This window comes from Thunnus thynnus, chromosome 24, assembly GCF_963924715.1.
Source record: "Thunnus thynnus chromosome 24, fThuThy2.1, whole genome shotgun sequence".
In the NCBI taxonomy this organism is placed as follows: Eukaryota; Metazoa; Chordata; class Actinopteri; order Scombriformes; family Scombridae; genus Thunnus; species Thunnus thynnus.
The window spans coordinates 19,996,829-20,002,828 of NC_089540.1; the positions used below are offsets into that span (position 1 = coordinate 19,996,829).

Below are 6,000 nucleotides of genomic sequence, written 5' to 3' on the forward strand. Positions count from 1 at the left end.
TGCCTTCATGGAGGATTCATCATTAACATGTACAAACTGAAATCGGTCTGATAAATAGGACTTAAACCAGCTTAATGCAGTTCCTTTAATGCCAATTAAATGTTCCAGTCTCTGCAAAAGGATTTGATGGTCAATTGTGTCGAATGCAGCACTCAGATCTAACAGGACAAGTATAGAGACAAATCCTTTGTCTGATGCAGTTAGGAGGTCATTAGTGACTTTCACCAGTGCTGTCTCTGTGCTATGATGCCTCTAAATCCTGACTGAAAATCCTCAAATAAACTATTGTTATGTAGAAAGTCACATAACTGATTAGAGACTGCTTTCTCAAGGATCTTAGAGAGAAATAGAAGGTTAGATATAGGTCTATAATTGGCTAAAACACCTGAATCAAGAGTATGACATGACAGCATGGAAACACCTTCATCGCCACGGCAACCATGAGCAGCCTCTGCTGTTACCGTGACGACAGAGAGGATGTTTGCTGCTCGTCAGGAAACAGAAAAATAAAAAAAATTTCCAGTTTATGTCGGGTTTGTTTGTTGTCGAGTTTATAACAACAACAATAATAATAATAAAGTTTATTTATGTAGCAGCGTAACAAACATCAGCTCTCCTTAAATTAAAGGTACAGAGAACAACAAGGTAAAAACAGTAAAAAAATAAATACAACATAAAACTTTTAGTTAACATTAGTTAACTTTAAGATTTAAAAGATGTCACTGATTCTGCTTATTTGTGTTTTTATTTTATATTTGTATGTTTAATTTACTCTGGATAATTTAACTTGTATATATTTACACTTTTTTTCTGAGAAATCAGGTTTTTTTATATATATATAGTTTTGGTGGACGGCTCTGAACACTACAATACACATGATCCTCAGTCAGAGGCACAAATCAGAGTTGTAACATTTAAACGCATCATTGGTGCATTTGGGAACCAAACACATCACCTTTTCAAAGTACAGCTGCAACTAACAGTTATTTCTATTATGGATTAACTGTTTTGTCTATAAAATGTCAGATAATGGTGAAAACTGTAATTCGATGACGTCTTCAAATGTCTCATTTTGTCTGACTAACAGTCCAAAACTCAACAAAACATCAAACAGACTCACTGATCAACTGAAACAGGTTAAAAATGTTCCTTTCAGCTCTGTGACATCGTCTCTCCAAACATTTAAAACAAAAAACAGTCTTCTGCCATGTTAGCAGATGTTACCATGTTAACATTTACATTTTTAACACAAGTATAAGCTAGTTTAACAAGGCGTGGTGGCCAAGTGGTAAGGCGTTGGTCTCGTAAACCAAAGATCACGGGTTCAAATCCCGTCCATGCCTTGATGTCAAATGATCACTTCCGTTGAGGAAAACGGGGATGTGTCTGCTTTGAAAAGGTTGAAAAACTCTACGAGATACAAGCTGAAAGCTGTGACAGCAACAGAGATTCAATGGCTTATCAAGTAGAACAGCTACTCAGTGGTTCTGAGTTCAATCCCCAGTCGCAACTTTTAAAGTCAGAAACCAAAAAATAAAGACTGAAAAGCTCTAAGAAACTACAACTAGTGTGTCAGTCTAGGTGGCTCAGGTGGTTAGAAGACTGCTCTGGAAGTTTAGAGCTTGTGGGTTCGATTCTCACTGAGTTTTGAAGTCCAACATCAAGAGGACAGACTGAAAACTGCGAGAGAAACTCACCCAGTGAAATTTCCTGTAGCTCAAAGAGTGAAATAGCTGCTTAGAAGCTTTCATTGAGTTCAATACTTGCTTTGCCAAATAATTTTAAAGTCAGATACCCTGTGAAAAGACTGAAAAGCTCTGTAACTAAGCTCAACATGTCTGTCCTTGTGGTTCAGGCTGTTAGGAGACTGCATTGAAGTTTTGATGTTGTGGGTTTGATCCTCGGTGAGTTTTGAAGTCCAACATCAAGAAGACAGACTGAAAGCTGTGACAGAAACTCCCTCAGCAACAGAGATTCAATGGCTCACCAGGTAGAACAGCTTAGCAGTGATTCTGAGGTTGTGGGTTCAATCCCCAGCTGCTTCTTTTAAAGTCAGAAACCAAAAAGTAAGGACTGAAAAGCTCTAAGAAACGACAGGCAGTGTGTCAGTCCTGGTGGCTCAGGCTGTTAGGAGACTGCTCTGGAAGTTTTGAGGTCGTGGATTTGATTCTCACTGAGTTTTAAAGTCCAACATCCAAAGTGAAGATTTAAAAGTGCCCGGAGAAAAGCCTCAATCCTCAGGTTTCTCTATGAATTGTGAAGGAAGATGTTCAAGATTGAAGATCTCCAAGAAATCACACTCTGGTGTCTCAGTTGAAACAGCTCAGGTTGTTAGAAGACCATCTTGAAGGGTTGAGTTTGTGGGTTTGATCCTGAAGAGACTCAGTGACATTTGAAGTCCAACCATCACGAGGAAAAACAACAAGAAGGTGTCTGATCAAACAGCTCAGTGTGTTAGATGTCAGCTCTGAAGTTTTTAGTTTGTGGGTTCGATCCTCAGTTTGCCAACTTAATTTAAAGTCACTCACCCTGAGAAACTGAAAAACTCTAAGTAACTGAGCTCAGCATGTCTGGCCTTGTAGCTCAGACTGTTAGGACACTGCTCTGAAGTTGTGAGTTTGTGGGTTCAATCATCAGTCACTTTTGAAGTCCGACATCAAGAGGAAAGACTGAAAACTGCGAGAGAAACTCACCCAGTGAAATTTCCTGTAGCTCAAAGAGTGAAATAGCTGCTTAAAAGCTTTCAGATTGTGAGTTCAAAAAGTTTTGATGTTGTGGGTTTGATCCTCGGTGAGTTTTGAAGTCCAACATCAAGAGGACAGACTGAAAGCTGTGACAGAAACTCCCTCAGCAACAGAGATTCAATGGCTCACCAGGTAGAACAGCTTAGCAGTGATTCTGAGGTTGTGAGTTCAATCCCCAGTTGCTTCTTTTAAAGTCAGAAACCAAAAAGTAAAGACTGAAAAGCTCTAAGAAACTAACATCAGGGTGTCAGTCCAGGTGGCTCAGGCTGTTAGGAGACTGCTCTGGAAGTTTAGAGCTTGTGGTTTTGATTCTCACTGAATTTTAAAGTCCAACATCAAGAGGAAAGACTGAAAACTGTGACAGAAACTGTCTCAGTAAGACAGATCTAACAGCTCACCAGGTAGGACGGCTGCTTAGAGATTCTGAGGTTGTGAGTTCAATTCTGTGTTACAACTTTTAAAGTCAGAAACCCAAAAGTAAAGACTGAAAAGCTCTAAGAAACTAACATCAGTGTGTCAGTCCAGGTGGCTCAGGCTGTTAGAAGACTGCTCTGGAAGTTTAGAGGTCGTGGGTTTGATTCTCACTGAGTTTTAAAGTCCAACATCCAAAGTGAAGATTTAAAAGCGCCCGGAGAAAACCACTCAGTGTGAAGGGGACTCGGTGGCGTGGTGGGTTTGTTCGCGACCGTAAGGCGTCAGCGATGCAGCGTCTGGTTCAAATCCGCCCGTTGTCAGGACCTGGATCATCGAATGACCAATCCTGCAGATGCGGGGTCGGGGGGGGGCCGTGTCCTCCCCCGATGTTTCGGAGAGGTGGAAGCAGGGGGTTATGGGACGGGAAACCATGAGCAGCTGATGTTTTACTCAAGTTGAGACGAATGTTTTTAAAAATGTTGGAAGAGTCTTAATTACTTACTAACTACAAAAATGACAGCAAGTAACAGCTTGACTGTAAGGCACTGAACTTAGACAGTTAAGTTCTATTTTTGTGGGGATCTTATTCAGTAACCAGTGCATTTATTTTTCTCATACTTGTTTTTTTTTTGGGGGGGGGGGGTGTTATGTTCTTTTTCAAGGATTTGTTTTTTTTATCATACTATAGTCAGTTTAGAAACTGTGTCACATTCTGGATGTGGGTGTTGTTGATTGATTGATTGATTATCATCCAGTTCCACTAGTTTTAATTGACACAGTGATCTAGAGCAGCCTGCAGGGGGCACCATTTGTGCTCTGTTGTCTTTTTAAAGACTTTAGCTTTGACAATAACATTTGTTCTTAATGAGGAATCGAACCAGCTCTACTCTAGCTGAGTATCTACTATCTGCTCATCCTACTGAGCTACATCTACTCATGAATAACTGTGTGCTGGTTCTCCTATTTCTGTTTCTACTGAGAAGAAGATCAACACTAAAGAGTTTGATCAGTGTCTGAACAGGGATTCAAACCAACATTAAGTCTGTCATGACTTCACCTTAGACAGGAGTCAAACCAACTCTGCGCTGACTCATTATTTCCAAGAGCTCATCCTGCTGAGCTATATCTACCTACAAACAGAGGTGTGCTGGTTCTCCTATTTCTGCTTTTATCTGAGAAGAAGATCAACAGTAAAGATTGAGAGCAATGCCTGAACAAGGATTTGAACCAACATGAAGTCTGTCATGACTGGACTATGTAACCAGCTCATCCTGGTGAGCTATTCCCTCTAACACGTGTTCAAGTTTCCGTCCTCTTGTTTTATCAGAGGGTCAACAGTTAAGGAAGGACTGAACTTGAGTTGATCCTTTAGAAGTTGGACTTGAAAACTCACTGAGATGCCTAAGAATGGATTTTCCAACCTCGTAGGTTCTCAGCACTATCATTAAAACCTGAGCTAATGGTTTCCCTAACCCTCTGGTTTTTTCATTTGTCTTCCAGGCATGGATGGGATTTGAACCCATGATCTTTGGTTTACGAGACCAACGCCTTACCACTTGGCCACCACGCCTTGTTCAACTGACCTGAATTTATGGTAAAAATCTACTGAATTTTGTCTTGATGAGCTCACAGTAGCTCAAAGCCTCACAGAGCTGCTGACAGACAGAAGTCGTCCATCACAGGTTAGTTTACAGGTGTGTAGTGAACATTACGGCCTCCAGGCGGCGCCAGTGTAACACCTGACTGCATTTTCTCTTTACAACATTTAAACCCTCCATGTTTGCAGATCAATAATACAACATATAGATGTTTTGGACTTCATGTTTTATATTCTGAGAATATAAATGTAAATTTCTTATTTTGTGTGTCTTACATCAAATAATATGTAAAAAGCTTATAAAATACAATTTTATTTTACTTCTTTAATCTTGTTACCGCAGACATGTCAACAATAAGTTAATAAATTAATCATCAATAAATGTTTATTTGGGTTTAAATTCATATTTCATATTTTACACATTTAATTAGTAATTTTTCTTTTTAAAGTTCAGAACAGCAGTTTGATTATTAATATCTGCTGCATATTGCTGCAAAGCTGCAGGTGATCAATAAATACATTTATTACAGATGACCAGCAGGGGGCACTGTGGTCACACCGCTGTCTACACACACACACACACACACACTCACACACACACAGAGCAGAGAAATGAGTGTGTGTCGGAGGGCCAATTAGAGGTTGACGAGGTTAGACCCAGCATAATTAACACACATACACACATTAACACACAAACGTACACACACACACAGCACTCATTTATCTGTGTGTGTATTTGTGTGCAATTTAAAGGTCAAAGGTCAGCCGCAGTGTTTGAAATAAAATTTGATCTTGTTTACAGTTTACTTTATGCACTTAAGTTTATTATTTTATCTTTGTTTAGTTTACTTTTCTAAAAATGAAAATATTGTTAATAACTGTATTCTGTGTTTATCCGTATCAGCCAAATTTGCAGTTATTGTAAATCTGCACATTTTTCTTTCCCCTTAGGATGATTTGTTTATCTCGTTTTATTTTATCTCTCATCCATTTATTTATCTTGTTTATTTAGTTTCTGTTTTTTATTTATAAATTTATTTTGTGTTTTTTTTGTTTTTTTTACATATAAGTAGCTATTGATCTATTAGATTGTTACTTTTCTAATTACGTTTCTAAAACTTTTTCCAACACAATTTTTTTGAGTATCTGGTCTCTGTGGGGCGTTCAGGGTCTCTGAACTGCAGTTTAAGCCTTATCGGTGCGTTTAATGTCTCTGTCTTATGTCTCTCTATCCTGTGGTGTGTT

General features: G+C 38.9%; 2 non-coding genes across 2 annotated transcripts; one reads left to right on the top strand and one right to left on the bottom strand.

Moving 5' to 3' along the window:
- Positions 1-1,271: 1,271 nt before the first annotated feature.
- trnat-cgu (transfer RNA threonine (anticodon CGU)) lies at positions 1,272-1,343 on the top strand. The gene has a single exon. It is a non-coding gene; the product is annotated as a tRNA-Thr (tRNA).
- Positions 1,344-4,656: 3,313 nt separating this feature from the next.
- Positions 4,657-4,728, bottom strand: trnat-cgu (transfer RNA threonine (anticodon CGU)). Its single transcript has one exon. It is a non-coding gene; the product is annotated as a tRNA-Thr (tRNA).
- Between the last annotated feature and the right edge of the window lie 1,272 nt (positions 4,729-6,000).